Genomic DNA, 17559 nt, shown 5'->3' with positions numbered 1-17559 from the left:
GTCCAGCAAGCCCTGGGCAGCTCACCGAGTGCAGATCCTGTGGCTGAACACAGCATCTCCCATGGGAAACTGCTCTGGTTGGAGACAAGCCACAGCCAATCTGTGGCTCACACTGAGCAAGATAAGAGAGCACATGCTAAACATATACATGTCTATGTATATATATATTTAAGCTCCTTCAACAAAAAATACACGTTTATGACATGCAATTCTATTTTCTGATGCTAAGTCTTTGTCACCTCCTCCTCACTCTCCCTACAAAAAAATCTCCTCTCACTTTCCTCAATCATTAATCATATCAGACTAATAAACATTCCGGCAATGACACTGTTTAAACAACCTTCTCTCCACCCAAAATCCACTGGTAAATATTTTCACATACAAGACGACCATCCCACAGCCCTGCCTTTGAACGCTAATCTAACAGAGCTCTGCAAGCCAGCACAGCGAAGAGCTGCTCTTTGGGAGGGGGAGTGCAGGAATGAAATGAGAGAGGGGCCTTTAAGATGAAATAAAAATAGACTCCCTTGATCCTACCATGGCATGGCCCAGACATTCTCCCTGTGGGGGAAGAAAATGCTTCTTACTGCAATGATAGTTTTTATAACGTTTTCTATTTCTTTTCTTTTTTTTCTTTTTTCCCTGTGCAACTCTGCTTCCTGAAGAATGCTTTATATAAAGACGAGACACTTGGCAACCCAGCCCTGCTGCTTTGTGAAATTATTTTGGCAATGGCCCTGTGTGCTGACTGCATTAAGCACGTTGCTTATTTATTTATTTGTTTAGGGAGAAGTCAAAGGGAGCAAGCCATAGAAGTAATGTGTGGCATGAAAACCAGTGATGAGATGGGCAGGGTGGAGCCTCTGCTTTGGGAAAACCTCAGCATCCGAGAGGAGATGATTCCCAACCTCAAAGTGTTAGCGCTGCTCTGGGGCACACGCAGTGATTCCTGGATCCCAAGGCATTTAGCAAACATCAATTAATTAATTAATTAAGCCTCAACTCCACAACAAAGCTCGGTATCATTACACATCTAATTTGCATATGGGTAAAACGAGCCGCACGGTAAACCTAAGCCACTCCGATCTCGCAGCATGCCCCGAGGCAGGAGGCACCTGTCTGGCTCTGCCAACCTCCCTCCCTCCCACTGCGAGTGAAACCAGGAAAAGGAGAAGCCTCCCCGTGGCACCCTCTCCCAAGGGCACGACTCCTGGGGGAGGGACCTCCATGGGTAACATCAATCTCCCCCACACCTCGCAGCACAGCTGGGATGTACCTCAGCACCTTGCTGGCAGTGAGTCAGGGTCAGGACCTATGTATGACCCAGGGCTGTGTTCTCCCTGAAGCAGCAGCACAAACTCCATAGGGTTGAGAACTCAAACAAGAGACCCCCAATTACTACGTGTACCACCACGTGTTCAGCAAGATGGCTGTACACTTGAGGACTGGGGCACAGTCCTTCTCAGCGGAGCCCACATTCAGCTCCTCTGAGAAGGATTTTGGGACCTCAGTACTGGAAAGGGTCAGAAGTACAAAATCTCCTCAGAGAAGGCCCTGGCAAAATTCCCCTCACCTGAAGGAATGAAATACCAAGATTCTACAACTCATTCCCTTTAACCTGAAAATGATAAAATAGCATTTCATGTGGAGGTTTCAACCCCAGTACACCAATGTACAGGTTGCCCACAGCGGATGCATACCTTGGGCTAGGAACTGATTCTAGTAGTGCAGGTAAAGGACAAGCAAGGGAAACCTCAACATGAGTTGTCTGAAATCATGTTCTAATTAGCCCAACACAGGCAAATCTGAAGTCAAGAGGCTTTAGTCCTGCGTACATATACTAGGTATTAGGAGACACATTTTTGTCTCTTAAAGACACACATTTTATCTCAAGGCAAAATTTCACTCCAAGACATTAATAAATATACTTTTTCTTTAAATTTAGACCTTTAAAAAAAAACGCATCAGCAATGGCAACTAAGGGGAACTGAGGTATTTTAGGTAGCATCTGTCCATCACAAAAGCCTCAAGTGCACAGCACTGACATGATATGAAAGACAAAATACCACAGTTTAAAATGCAGTTGCAGGTAGTTTGCTTGCAGGGGAGGGTGAGATTGTGACAGAGACAAGGTTTGAGGGCAAAGGGTAGAACAGGACTGCACAGATGAGAGGGACAAGACTGAGTTGCTTTTTGGTTTGGCACTTGTCAGTGAAAAAAATAAGCGTGAGTCATAGTAAAGGTAACTCAAAGTGTGATGTGACTGCAGGGGAGAGCTGAGCAGACCACACTGCATGAGTCAGCAGCACAGATAAAAAGGGTGATAAGAAGCAGCAGATGGGACATGTCTTTACTAAAACAGCCCTGCAGGACACAGGCCTCCTTTGCTCTAATGAAACGTCCGTGCCAAGCTGCCGCGCACTGGTGCATACACTTGAGATCCCATGAATCAAAGCAGCCCGCGCACTGAGGTTAGGAAAGCAGCAGGCAGACAGGTGTAGACAGATCCACGTGCAAAAAGGAGCAGAAAAGCAAAGCAACACACACACACACACACAAATGTGAGCGAGTGCCCTGGGACAGCCCCAGCCTGGCTCAGACAGCGGGGTGGGGAGGAAGGGAAGGAGGGAAGGAAGCTGTGAGTGAGATCGTGGCATTCAGGCTGGCCGGTGGCCAGCTCTTCTGCTGCTGCCGCTCACACTGCTTTCCCAGCGCCTTATGCTTCACTGGCCAGCAGGCAGCCACAGCAGCATGGTTCGTGTACGTCTTGAGAAGCTCCCGGGCTCAAAGCTCTGTCTCTGTACAGCATTGAAAACCCCACAAGGCATTTAACCTCAAGAGACCAGGCATCGCGTCCTTGGGTAGAAGAAGCCATGTGATCATAGCTGACCTCAAATCAGGTGCAAAAATGCAGTTTGCCACCCTGAGCACAGCTTGCAGTGGCAATTCTTCACTTTGAGCCCCATCAGAAAAGCTGAGGGCCTTCTGTCAGCAGCTCACATGAGGACAGAGTCAGCAGGAAAAGCTCAAGGCACCTTTCATCTTGCTTCTTGGCTGAGGTAAATGTATACCCTGCCTGCGAGGAGTAAGATGGAAAGTAAAATGCTCTATTTTTAGGCGCAGGATCCTGCTTCACCAGGTTCATCTAATTTCTAAGAAACAAACCTTGGCAAAAGGAACGTATTTGAGGGTGATGAGAGATGACTTGTTTCATATCCTTTTAGAGCAGCTCATAGCATGACTAGCATGAATCTAAGCAAATCTGCTTCAGTCACATACATGTGGCAGCTGCTTCAATCTGGGAGAGCCCCTACATTCTGGCAGAATAGATTATCAGCATTTCATTTTTCCCAGCCTGTCGTGACAAAATCGGCACATCGTGCCCAAGTATTTCAATGGAGTCAGAAGGTGTGTCTATTCCCTCCCGCCTCAAAACATCCCTATTTGTAAGTGTCAGAAGTTGGCAGGTACATTGAGGAGCAGCAGCTGCCGAGCCTCACACACTCTGCACAGCAACAGCTCTGTTGTAACAGATTAACAGGCATAGAGGGAGAGACAGGAAAGCACTGCACTTTCCTTCTTTACACACGTCCCTGCTTTCAGACACAGCCTCACAGTGGCAATGAGAGCCACGGCATGTCTAAGGCCAAGCAGGACTCAAGCTGAGGCCTACCCACTCCAGCCATGGCAGGGTCCAGCTCTGTATTGCAGCCACATGCTTCTGGAGGCTGAACGCGCCTGCGTGGAGGAGGAGGCCGAGGAATTACTCTCCTAAGGACAGGGCACGTATCAGCAAAGGGGGAGGGCGGTCAGCGTGTAAGAGAAACGGCAAAGTTAGTTTTCATTTCCTGTCGGTTTTAATCTCGTCATGAGGCTTTGCTAGCTGCTACTTCCATTTTCTGGCCTGCCTGCTGAGGACTCACTCCCTGTACCCAATGGCAGCAGGCCCCTGCTCAGAGCAGCCCTGGCGCCCACAGAGCCACTCCTCGCTGAGAACCAGGCTGCAGCAAGGTCCAGATAAGTGCTGCACTTATGTAACTCCTCAGAACAAATTAATGACAATTTCTGATAGCTCTGCAAAAAGGGTTCATATGTCCCTCGGCCACAGTGCACTGGTAATATAAGCATTTACGTGCATTGGCTTTCAAAAGCAGCCATCAAATCACTCAGCCACCCAACCCAAGATGTGAGACACAGCCTGGCAGGGGTGACACCCTGCAGCAAAGGTGGCTGAGGACAGACAGACGTCGAGCTAGGAGAGCAGAAGGCAAAGGTACAAGCGACAGAGCACAGGGTTCGTGTTGCTTAAACAGCACAGTGTGTGCCAGGAGCAGTAATTCCTACCCTGGGTGAACTGTGATCAGGAGCAACACCAGAGTCATGTGCAGCAGAGGAAGTCATGCCTAAAAGAGATGAAAAAAGGGAAAAATCACCCAGTCCTCAGCCTGAGCGCTTCTCTGTAGATTTATCTCAGCACCGCATCCTTAATTCCTTCCCCAGTTTCCAAGAACTGCCAGTTCATGCACACAGCGAAGGACAGCACTGAGCCTGCCCTGTATCTTTGTGTTCAGCTGATGTTTGCAAAGCTCTCTGAGAAGAAAAGCATCAGAGTCTGGCAGTGATCAGTGTTATCTCACATTATTCACATGTGTCTGTGAATTTGCTGCCCTTCACGGGACCCACAGCCATCTCTGCAGTCCTGAAGAGCCAGGGGCGTAAAGCAGTAAGCAGCATTCTGCTGGCCTTATTCCAGAAGAGATTATGTAGCTGCAGCACATCAGAAGACAAAATATCTAACTTCATTTCTAAGATCTCTAAGCAGCGCTCAGTCTCATTTGCTGGTTCACAACTAGATGAAATTGAAATACAAAGTCACTTTCACGAGATCCAAGAACACAACTGGGAACTGGAAATGAATTACTTCCTCACATTAAGAAAGGGGGGCTCAAAGGGTACCCCCACACAGCCACATTTCAGCAGGTTCATGCTTCAAAGTGCATCCATCCTGCACCAAAGCTCCCCTCCTCTCCAGTCTGGTTGCCTAGGAGTGGGCCAGAGTCTGAGCACAGAGCAGGAGGAGACTAGTGCCCTACTACGAGGAATGGGTGCTAGCTCACACACATTACACTCATTCCTATATGGCTGCACAAGCACATCCATACTACATTCTGATATTGTATCTATTGAAACCATTCAAATTCAGTTTCTCTTGAGAGCAACATTGAGGAAGTGCTGCTGAAGTCTTGAAGAAAAGTTTGTTTGCTTGTTTTCCTCCTATTTCCCAGATCCTAATTCAAGGAAGCAGTTGGTTATGTGACAAATGTTCCATAATCTCCTTCTTGGGAGTTTTTGCTGAAAGTCTGTTTTCATTTGTAAGTAGCTTGATATAAGTTATACACAAAAATATAATCTATTAAGCAGCAAACTGAAAATGCATTGCTGACTATAATAAGAAGTTGCAAATTCAAAAGCCCCCCCTCCAGAAATACATGTAGGGCTTTATTAATGGTGAAACTTGCATAAATTGTTGTGTAAGATGAAAAAGGCCACATGAAATTACCAGAAGTACTGAAAGCATTCCTTTCCTTAAATACAATGCCTAAAAAGAGTCAATGCAAATCATCATTTAGAAGCTGACTGTTTTAGTAAAGGTTTCCTGCTCGCTGATTTTAGTCACGATTGAAATCAGCGTTTTTAATCCCCCTGAATAACCCTTCCCAGCAGGAGCAGCGCTGATTCATTTCTCATGAGATGGGACACTAAAGATCACGAAGAAGAATGTTAGTTCATTGATGCATGGCAGATACACTGGCACGGAGACAAACGCACGGTGGTATTTTACATTTTAAAAAGGCGAGAGGCTAAAATACATGCACGTATGTGCACGTGTGAATGCACGCCCTCATTCTGTTATCATGCTAGATCAGAGCACAGATCTGAGCAGCAGCAAACCAGAAGAAGGAAGATTTTGCACTGCTCTGAAGTGCTTGGGGCAGTTCTTCCAGATACAGAAACATGAGGACTGCCGCAGCAGCGGGTTTCTCAGAGTAGGCACTGCACCACGTGGCCGGAGCTGCATGGCTGTACACATCAACGTGGTGATGTCTGACTGCTCTGGGTTAGCGTGGATCCTGCCAGGATTACGATAAGCCTCGCTAAATCCATGCTGGGCGTACAGTAACTCTGCGCCGTCCTCTGTCAGTGCTGTTTAGTCCCAGGGTGACAGCGACAAAATAGCCCTTGGGGCTGTGACACTGGGAACAGCGCTGACAACCAGACTCAAACTACCAGGTCCTACTTTCTCAGGAGTCTCACCCAGATGCAGGATAGCTGAGGCTGCAAAGGTCCTCTTCTCCATCCTGGCCCCAGCTCTGCCAAGATATCCGGAGCAAGGTCCGGATATCAGATATCCAGAGCAAGGTGCCCAGGGCCACATCCAGGTGGCTTCTGGAGATCTCTAAGGAGGAGACCCCATGGCCTCTGGGCATCTTCTGCCAGAGCTCTGTCACCCACACAGCACAGAAGTGCTGTCTGGTATCAAGGCACTCCTACAGGTGTCCTGCAGCACCTCTGCCACTCAGCTTCTCTCACCAGCACAGATCTCCTGCTCCCTGCCCTGCCCGGCAACCCAGGGTCTGGGGGGACAACACCATTTAAAAAAACAACAACAAAAAAACAGAAACAAAAAAAAAAAGCAGAACTGTTTTTCTTCTATAGCAGAAACTCAGAAGGCCTCAAGGGACCTGTAGAAACTGGCAAAGTCACAGAGGTGATCCTCCCCAAGAGAATGAAAAGAGGAGTGGCTACGCAGGGAAACCACCAGACAGTCCTTAAGTCACACCACCCCACAGAGCACCTCCTCCAGCCCCACGCCACCTCTGAACACCAAGTGCATGGGGAGATGCATTCCCAGTGGCGACAGGAGCTACCAAAGACTTTTCTCCCTTCTAGCAGAAAAGGGTGAGTTTGAGGTTTGCTCTTCAATTGCTGTCTCCTGCACTTGTAACAAGACAACAGAGAACAGCTCACACACAGATTGCAATGAGGTAATTAAAGCCTAATTCTGCTCAGCCTGCTCCCCAACTCCACATCAAGCAAATACATAAGCACATCAAGCTTGAAAATACAGCGTCATGCTCTAGTGTAAAAGCACCGTGCCTCATGGAGTGCTGCTGGCTTTACTACGGCCACGCGATGCATTAGCGGGTACTGATTGCATTTGCACAATATTTCAGCAAGCAGAGCCAAGCAACATCACTTCCTCTATTTCTGTATACGAGCAATGTATTTACAGGAACAGCCTTTTGAAACGTTCCAGTAAAATTAGCTTACTCACAGAATTTTTTTTTCACCTAGAACGGAGAGCAGAAGGATAATATCATCCTCGCTTTTTGTGCATAAATCAGCTGTCTATTTACCACTGATGTGTTGCAATAATGAATTGCCACTATCTTTTGAGTTATTTGTTGTTAATGCAGTTTACCTAAGTTCACGGGATCACACACGCACAAAAAATGTTATTCATGATTCCCTAGGAAACGACCTTTGGAGGCATGTGTTCCACCTCCTTCCCCAAGGCAGTGCCCAAAATACTCCTGGAGGAGTTTTGTCTGTCTTATAAAAACCTACAGTGATGATGCTTCCACAGCCTTCTCAAAGGCAAATGACTGCAGCACCAAGACACCCTTATTGCCTGAGTGTTTCCTTCACTGTTTACCTACAGCCTGCCACCTTCACATGAAGGCCATTTCCTCTCATCCTAGCCCCAGCAGCTCAGTCTCTCCCCTTCCTCCCTCCCTGCGGCAGCCGTCCACATACTTGCACACTGCTCTCATGCCTCTTATTGGCCTTCTTCCTTGTAGACTAAACAATCCCAATTCTTTCATCTTCCTTCCCAGGTGGTGTTTCCCAAACCTTTGATCGCTTTCACTGCCTTCTCTCTGGATGCCATCCAGCTGGCTCCTCACAGTCCTGTACCCCAAGCTGGGTGCCGAGCCACTTCCAATGCCAAGTGGATGGGTTATTTCAGTTATTTTCTCAACATAACCCAGAATGATGCTTGGTTTTTGGGGGAAGCTCACTCTGCAATCCCTTTACCCACAGCCACACTGTCCTGCACGCACAGATCAGGTTTGGGAGCAGCTGAGCTGGGGCTCTTTCCCATGCCAAAGCAGGGATGCCAGCAGCAGGGTGGGAGCCCAGGCATGCTGAGGAGGGAGGGCAAAGCCACCAGCTCAGCACAGGCCCGCAGCACAGCTCCCAGGGGACAGGAGGGCAGGATACGCTGCAGGCTGGTTTCCTCTGCTGGTCTGGGAGCCAGCTGTGATTTTTTTAACACTCTATTCAACTAAACCAGGCCAATCTACCTGCAGCATAGTCCCACTCCAGCCCACAGGCCTTCTGCTGCAGGACCACTGTCAGCCATTTCCCATCCCATGCCACGCAAGGGCACTTCCACACCTATAGACAGTGCTTATAGATTTGTTCCCTAAAATGTTTCCCCACAAAGCCATTCCTCCAGACAGTTAGGGCCAGCTGAACTTCACTTTTGCCTTCTTACGAGCCTGCACCCCTCTCCACACGTCTTATCCTATGTAAATTTAATAACTGCTCTCGCTGCTCCAACAGCCATTTCAGTAATGAAAACAATGAGTATTACCACAGCCAGGACAGATCCCTCGGGAATCTCACTCACGCCAGACTTGCAATTTAACTGTAAACCATGAACCACCACTTTGAATAGTGCCTGCTAAAACTCTCTGCACCCACATGACAACCTGCCCAGCCAAGCCCCCAGCCTGCATAAAAGAGTGCCATGTTAGAAAGCACCCAAAGTGCCCCACTGAAGGCAGAATAATCTCATTTCGGTCAGACAGAGAAGACCAACTACACTGCCACAGGGACTGCTGGAAAGTCTGTGCTAAATACTGCCATGAAAACATAAAAGCATGCTGATAATACGAGGAGAAGGAGCGCTGATAACCACACTTTAGGATGGCGGGAGGAGCTTCAGCTGAGCCTGATTTTTTGCTTCCAGCAAGAGAGAGGCTTAGAAGCAGTGAATTGAGACCCAGTATAAAAAGGACAGGAATTCTGCACCTATCAACGACCGCTGCTGACTTATCAGTATAAGGAGATTCAATAACAGAGGTGGTTTTTTTTCCCCCTTAAACACTTTTTAGCTCTTCCAGATGTTTTTCAGATTGCATTCCTTGCCTCTCCCTGACAACCTACCCTGCTCACAGACCAGAAACACACTGTGCAGCAAAGATCACAACTCCCAGAGCCCAGACCGATGGTTTCATCGACCACTAAAAGCACCCCCAGAACCAGAACAAGTGGGCAGCAGCTGGTGCCTGAAAGAAGGAGAAAGGGTAAGTTCCATGGAAAGTGAAAGGTGAGGCAGCTTTCCAGCGCTGACTCCCTCTGCTTGCCAAAATAGCAATGCCCGGCCCACGCCTCGCTCTGACTTCAGCGGAAGATGCGCCCGTTTCCCAGGAGAGCTTCCTCTCGCAACGCAGATGTGCTGCACTGAGGCAATCGCCGTCCGTTGCGTAACGCAACCCGGAATTAAACATTATATGCTATTTGGTATATTTCTAAAATGTAAACCAGAAGTTATAGCCAAGCTCCACGATGCTGCCAAGAATGTGAAGGCTACGATTTTAGTGGGGAGGAACACATCCTCCCTCCTCCCACAGCCAGCTCTCAGCCACAGTTTTGCCGAACTCTTTTGTAGCTGTCAGTAAACTATCAAGTCGCACATCTCTATCGGTTTCATCTCCATCTTTGGTGACTGGGGGTACCCCCGGCTCAGGACCTCGTGCTGCCGCCCACAGACCATCTAAGAAGAAGCCGGCAGGTGGCTGCACCAAGGTACGTGGGGCTGAGGCCACACAGTGCTATTCTTCAAAAGAATATAGGTCTTTTCTAAAATATAGCACGCGTAGCCCAGGTTTCCACAGTGGAAAACTCACCAAAGCAATAATGTTTGCTCATACCAGCAACGTATCCCAAAATTACAGTCATTTACAACCTCATTTCCATTGACAAAAGAAATAATATCATTCTCTTCTGACAAATATCGGTACACAGAAAAAGTAATGAATAAAATGTCTATAAACAGGTATCAAATAAAGCAACTATCAATCACTGTAACCAAGTTTTAATTAAATCACACGTTAAGTACAAGAACACTGAAGTAAAACAATCCACATAATCTGAAATCAAAACAAAAATGTGTCAATCATTCCAAAGCAGGGAAAGCACAAGTCAGAAAATTCAAATACCACAACCTGTTAACTGAACGGTCATGTAATTGTTACTTGTCAAACTCCAGATGTGCTAAATGAAGCCAAACGTAGGGATTCGGCAAAGTATTTAAGCCCGTGCCAAAGTACATCTGCATTTTAAGAATGTTTTTAATGTGACAAAGAGCTTAAGACTGTGGGAGCATTCACGTACACCTCTATGATGATTTATTTCTAAGAGAGAGGGAGAGAGAACACTCAGAAAGCTATCTGCACTGTCCACATTTCAGTATTACAAATCGAGTCAGCTTTTAGCCTAAGCTGAATGCACATTTCTGGAGGCACATTAGAAAGAACCCCAAGGATTAGTTCTAACACAAAAGGCAGAGGGAGTTGCCTGCCGTCATCCTGCCAGTTTGCGGAATGGAAGAGTTAGCAAATGAGGCATGAAAAGATGTGAGAAAAGGAGCTCATACCTACAAAAAACACAGCAGTTATCAGGTGTGCAAGAACATTACAGTAAGTAGCATCAAGCCCAATTGCAAGAATTGCTGGCCAGCCAGAAGTCCTTCCAGCCTCCTCTGGCAATACTTAGCATCCTTAAAGCTGGTTGCACTTACAAGCTGTTCTAATTTAATGTTATAAATTAAATTTGAATATGCAGCTCTTTACTTTTTAAGGCCCTGACCTTCACTTTATAGTCCTCCCTAAAGATTCTCCTACATCAAAGAAACATTCCTGTTTCTCCATTTCAGTTACTATAAAGGATACAGCTGTCTGGTTTTTTAATTCCCGACACTGATGGGGTAAGTGAAATCAAACATACGCATCCACTGCTTTAGGGAGGGCCCAAAAGCTTCCCCGCAGGGCGCTGAAAATGCAGAAGGCGGCCTTCAGATTGCAGTGAGTTGTGGCGCAGTGAAGAAGGCAGGGCACTACTGAAGTGTGTGGGTGCACACACACAGACATGCAGGGTAAGTGAAGGAAGAGGCTCGTGCAAACTATGTGATAACTCTCTGAATATGGCAACCCAACCTTGGACAGCGCACAGACGGACAGCCATGTTATGAAAACACAGAGTCAATTCAACACCATAACATCTAGCAAGGTGGGATGACAGCTTTCTCAGGGCATAGGATGCTTCTCTGGGAGATAGGGAGAGCTTCAGGGGGCAGGAGGAGCTCCGCACCAGCCTGGAGCTGCCTCAAAAGTCACTCTAATTAACTTAATAGACAAAATTCAACAACAAATAAAGAGGGAAAAAAGAACAAAAGGCCAAACTTACTGAATATCACTTTAAGAGGTTTCCCCACTTTCCCTGCTGTAAAGCACTTCTGAAAAACTCAGCCACTGAGCTATTGCTTTTCTTAACCTTTTCACTGAAAGAGAGCAGAGTAAAACCAGGAAAGAGCTAAAATGGTATGCAATAAAGATGCTTCACACTAGGAAAGTCTTTTGAGTCATGGCTGCAAATTCAGTCTGCATAAGATCTGCCAATATAATGCTTGTTGAAGACTATCTATTAACAGCACCGACAGTCAAAATGAGTGCATTGTGCCTCAGTTGTTGCAGTAACATAATGCTCACTACATCATGCAGCTCCACAGTATTTCATTCTGTTGCTGACTTTCTGCACCCAAAAACTCACTTGGATTAATTTATAATAGCCTGAGTCCCACAGAGATTAGCTGTTCTGATTGCCCTTTTCTTAACAATAATGCAAATAAATATGGAAATAAATCTATTGTCTGAGGAGCCCTTCCACTAATTTTGTTCTTTGATGGTTTGACTGATTTACTGAAGCTAGGAATCAAGAGTAAAGTGGATCACAGCTTAATATAGTGTGTGGTTAATCTTCCCTTTGCAAAATGCTAGTACACTATGGCCCAAATACCAGAGATTTATTTGATGTGTACATGCTTTCAAGCATTAGTAAACAAGTTGCTGCCCATTATGAAAGAAGAGCAGATCCAAACAGCGGAGAAGCTCTTTCTGTCTGCTAGATTGACAGAGGCAGTGGAATATACTTACATTTTTATGTGTAATAACTTTTTCATTTTGAATACCATTTCAACAAGGAACACTGTTGGGTATTTTTTGTTTGTTTTCACTGTTTTAATATAACTAAGATGCACCTGAGGTCACCAGCCGTGTCCTGATGTGGCGTTACCTGAAGCATCACAGATCTGGGTGACAGGCAGAGTCTTCTCCTTTTCTTCCCTAACTGATTTTATTCCTCTTACCCACTTAAGTGTACAAAAGTTACTTATATGGTCAGCATTCTGTGGATAAGAAACCCAGTGCTTTAACACAAAGACAAAAACACTCAGGCTTTAAATAAGCTATTTGTGTAATATGGTGCAGTTTTTCTACCTAGTAAAAAAATACAACCCTGTGCTCAGGCACTGGCAGTAGAGGACAGTACCTAATCCCTTACCTCTCATCCACACACGTGATTTTATGCAGTTCTCCTGGCATTTATACTACACTCATTGACACCGCTCATAGGCTCCAACTGGACAGCATCAAGCACTTGCTGTCTTGGCCTTGATTTTATCTTCTCTGCTAAACACTACTTTGAAATGACTCAGGAACAGTTGTATCTGTTTTTTCCCCATAACAAATGAAGAAGCTGTGCCTGGCAGAGAGAAAACAGTGGAGAGGGAGGGGGGGGCTGGGGTGAAGGACCTTTCAGCCAAGAGAAAAATCAGCCACAGAAGGGATCCAGAAAACCTACAGCGCTAGAGCAGGCTCTTTAGCCAAAGCCTCAACATTGGGCAGCAACTAGCAAGTGGACACAGACATACACCTATGAAAGCAGTGCTGTGAGAACAAACACATGACTGTGAGATTCCAGGATACCACAAGAAAGCAGCACAGCAAAAAGAGAGGATGCCAGTGTCTCAGATAAGCAGTTATGGCAATGTTTACTTAAACCGTTCTGCTGAGTTGTTCCCATTTCAAACAGCAAACTTTGATTTAAGGAAGAGACTTGCAGTACTGCCTTCATTTTTTTTTCCCCCTTCAAAGCACCAAAGCACTTCCTTCTTCAAAAAACAAATGAACAAAGTTTACATCCAAACACCGCCAGACCCAGAGATCTCAAATCTCAACTCTGTTAAAAGCAACAGTTAGTCCGACCAAACACCCCAACAGTGTATTTAATAGCCTATAATATTTATAATGCCCTACTGATCCAGAATGCTGGCCAAGCATAGCCACCCCAAGGCAGTGAATGCTACAGGGAAGGCACGTGAAGAAATGAAGGTCTTCCCTGGCTCTGCGAGCCCTGATCTGACCCAGAACATCACAGGCTCACTCACTGCAAAGTGCAGGACCTTCTCTGCAGAAGAAGCCCAAAGCAAGCAGACAAAATAAAAATTAAAGCTGTGCCAAGCTTGTAAGCACAGAGCTACTCTTTCAAAGTAACTTCTGCAGTTTTATGTGTATGTTTTACTGTCTGATTTTATCAGACTCTCCCCTCTTCTCCTCGACTACTGCTTCCTTCGTTTCATTTAAGGCTCTTCCCATTCATTCCCACTTTACATCCTTCATGCTGTAAGGCTTCTCAGATCACTCCCCCAGTTTAACTACAAATAAGCTCAATGGCAAGCTTCTTTGACTCCAGTGGGAACAAGGGTGGGCACTCCCCCTGAGCAAGGGTACAAGCATCCTTCACATCCAGCTGTACTTTCCCCTGGCTGATCTAATGGATGCTTGGGAAAAGCATTTTGATGCAGACTGCACGCTTGCCAATCTTTACATTGGAAAATGCAGTTCATGCTGTCTCCTGACAAAAGCCACAGCACATGTTCTTCTATACAAGGTGCTCATGCAGGAAATTAAAAATATCTTTTCTAGTAAGCTATGCAAAGCAGAAACAGCCTCCTGGTACTATTACAAGTTAAAATCATGCTAATCATAGAGTTTGCTATGAACTCCAGTAAGGTTCCACGAGTCCTAGGTGCCCCTAGAATGAAGAAAATTGCTTAAGCGAGGCCCTGGGGGGCTCCTCCCTGCCACCATGCGTGGGCAGGACCCCCAGAAGCATCAGGGAAGGCAACCAGGAGCAGCAGCTCTTCTACCTGCTGCTCTTCCTGCATGACTGCTGCCGAGGGAAAGGGAAGGAGCCACACCTTGCTCCATTTTTCTCCAGGTGCTCCAGACCATATAGACAGCACTGACAGGACTCCTACAGTCCTGGTGATGGTCATTTATCAGTCCAACATGAACTCTGCAGTGACTCAAAGCCTTACCTGCAAACTCTCCATCCCCATCAGAAAACGGCCTTACTTCCCTACGTTGCACAATGCCATTCTGCACCTCAAGCCTGCTACTATAGAGCATTTTCACTGACTTTCCAGTCTGACATTTCCAGCTATTACACAAAACTCCACCGCTCACTACACATTATCGTGCCAGCGGGCTGCTGTGAATCTGTGATGAAGCAAGAGATGATGCACATTCTACTACAGCAAACTTCCAAGACCTCTGTTATGGGCCCATCTACAGGGAGTGCAGTGGAATTCTGAAAAAAGCTTTCAGACAGAATGCAGAAAAAAAGGAAAAAAAAAAAAAAGATTATTTGCATAGTAACTAAATAATGAAAGACAGGGTTTTTCAGTTCCACACTTCAGCATCTAAAATATGGCCAGCAGAGTATGATTATGTACTAAAAGGTCAGATGAAGGGAAAGATTCCCACCCACACTGACAGCAGTAGTTTATTTCCCTTCACAATGAAAACAAGCAGAAAGCATTTCACTCGGAAGGATGATTTTTCCAAGCAAACTCTTTGAGTTCTCTGAAAACAGCCATAACTACAGCAGCACTCACAGCATGCTTGCTAACTTTACAGAAGACATTGCCTTGTAAAGATTAATTTTTAAATAAATTCACCAGGCTATTGTACCACGTTTTTGATGTCACCCGGATACATTCCTTTATTAGAACAACAGTGAATTCTGTATATAAAAAAATCAAAACCCCTACACCTGCATTTGCAGAGAAAGTCAAAGACATCAGTCTGCTGAAAATGGATGTGAAGGAAGCAGGAGAAACGGCACGAAAAAAGGAGTTAATGACATATCCCTCCTTGAAGGCAAGGGCCAGCATGCTTTTCTGAACACTTGTCTGGAGAAACAGTTCTCAGTCAGAGGGTGCACAGACCACAGCCACTTGGTCACTACCACCACCACAGAGCATGAGATAGAAACCACAGCTGCTTTGTGAACTGATTAACCAAGGTAACCAGAGAGGCTTTACAGCACATGCCCTCCAGCCAGAACTGTGATGATGAACGCTTTCTCCAGAGGGGCAGCACTAGGAAAGGGCAGCACAGGTACTTTCGCCCAGCTGGGAGAACCACAACCAAGAGCAAATTCAAGGCCTCTCTGGTGCCCAGGCCTCCAGGGAACACTGGGCTGGCCTTGTCATCAAGATTTCCCCCTCTACACAAGTGAGAGTTGGCAGTGAGTGGTATTTGAAGGCTACAAGGCTCTGTAAACATGGTGCAACATGCCTTCATTCTCCAAGTGTGGTGGGGCTTGCCTGAGGTAGATTTATCACTGAAGTGAGCAGGATACCTGCAAGATACAGGTATAACAAATGCATTTGTTTTCTTAAGGCTCTTTATCACACAAAAATCCCACCGAAGTTCTTGCACCACACTTGAAATAAACCTGCCCCACTGAAATCCAACAGCAAAGAGAGGGCAGGAGCAGACAAAAAAAAATGCAAACCTGGTTGCCCGCCTCCAGGCAACTGCTAGTTCCTCAAAAGCAAGACATCAACAGTAGGCAAGGCCCCAGCTTTCATGGTTTCAAGCAGAAGGCCCCTAATGCTGCAATAACCTACCCTCTGGTCTCCTAAGTGCCTTTCAGGACAGACGGACAGATGTCCATCCACAATCCTGCTCCTGAAGGTTCAGATACATAATACCTGAAACTTATCCAGACTCCACGAAATGAGGTTCTGATGCTGCACCCACCCCCTCTGTCACTGCCCAGGGCAGGCAGGCAAGGCAGTGAGCACAACCCAGGATGGAGGGCTCTGGGCTAACTGGCTTCACAGCTTCACATGCATTAATGAATGAGACAGTGATACGGGAAGAAAACTTTCTGAGTTACAGTCTTGACTGCAATGTTTGAAAATCGCTAGCTGGGATACCTACTCCCCAGCTGGGTAATGACTCAGCTTTGCCAGCTCTGAAAGCAAATATTTAATAACTACCTAGTAAAGGGAAGTTGTGGACAGTTACACCTCAGGGTATTTCCAGAAATGACAAGTATTTTAAAATGGAAATTCACAAATTCTGCAGCATGCATGATTTGAATATCTAGCGTACATCCTGGCCACATACCATGCTGCACACAAAGACCACAGCGGGAACAGTTTTCCAAGACTACATATATCCCCAACGACACATTAGAATGCACTTTTAAGCAACAGTGCAAAGATAAAAGCATTTTGTCTATGGCACACTTTAAAGCTGCTACCATATTCTTTGTCAGTAGTCTATGGATTAACAGGGCCCTGATGCACTATAACACATTGGCTACTCACAGCTCCACAGAAGATTATTCCTTTCACCACGAACATTAGCTGAAGATTATGCATATGTCACAATTACTCATTCACATTTTTAACTTGGTCAGCTCTTAAGATACTACAGTTAAGGGTTTAAGGCTTTTATTATTATTACTCTTTAAAGGTCTGCTCCTAATTCCATTAATTTGCACCTATATCAAGGGAGTAGGTTGAGGCTCTAACTCAGAAGGTTATGCCTTAACAACCTATTTCTGCATCCCTAACAGCAGCTGTACTAGATTAAAAAAAAAACCCACAATGATTCATTTAACCTACTGTCTCACCACTGACACTAGTCATAGGTAACACCTAAACAGTTACATACACGGAGCAAGTATAGAACACATCTCCCTCCTCAGCATGTTTGCTAGGTTTTCGTTTAGAATGGAGTGGATAGGCAGGTGAACAGCTGGCTACAAAATAAATGTACTGGTTAAGACCCAACCTAATGTATATCAGATTCTCCTTTATCTCCTTCTTGCTCTGGAGACTCCCCACACAACCATCTGCATCTATACCCATGCAAAACGACTTCAAAATAATAACAAACTGGAACACTTCCAAAGCAACGTTTTTTATCTGCTCCGTATATGTTGCGAATCAACTCACAAACAGCGCAGCCCTGGAGAGTAAGATCTCCATGTATTAGTAACTACTTTTCCCAGATTTCCTTAGCAGAGGTAAGATTGTTCCTATTACATTTAACAACTCGAGCAAGTTAA

General features: G+C 45.8%; 1 protein-coding gene across 10 annotated transcripts in view; it reads right to left on the bottom strand.

Moving 5' to 3' along the window:
• The window catches only part of ATXN1 (ataxin 1), a 194601-nt gene that overhangs the window by 157724 nt on the left and 19318 nt on the right, over positions 1-17559 (bottom strand). Inside the window, exon 3 of one of the 10 annotated variants that reach the window (XM_015854672.2) lies at positions 4345-4403. The exons of the other annotated variants lie outside the window; for them this stretch is intronic. The gene's annotated coding sequence lies outside the window, so the exon portion shown is untranslated. The remainder of the gene's footprint in view (positions 1-4344; positions 4404-17559) is intronic. 10 annotated transcript variants of the gene reach the window in all.

This window comes from Coturnix japonica, chromosome 2 (genome assembly GCF_001577835.2).
Source record: "Coturnix japonica isolate 7356 chromosome 2, Coturnix japonica 2.1, whole genome shotgun sequence".
Taxonomy (NCBI): Eukaryota; Metazoa; Chordata; class Aves; order Galliformes; family Phasianidae; genus Coturnix; species Coturnix japonica.
Note: the sequence above shows the minus strand (reverse complement) of the source record. Positions and strands in the feature narration are given on the sequence as shown.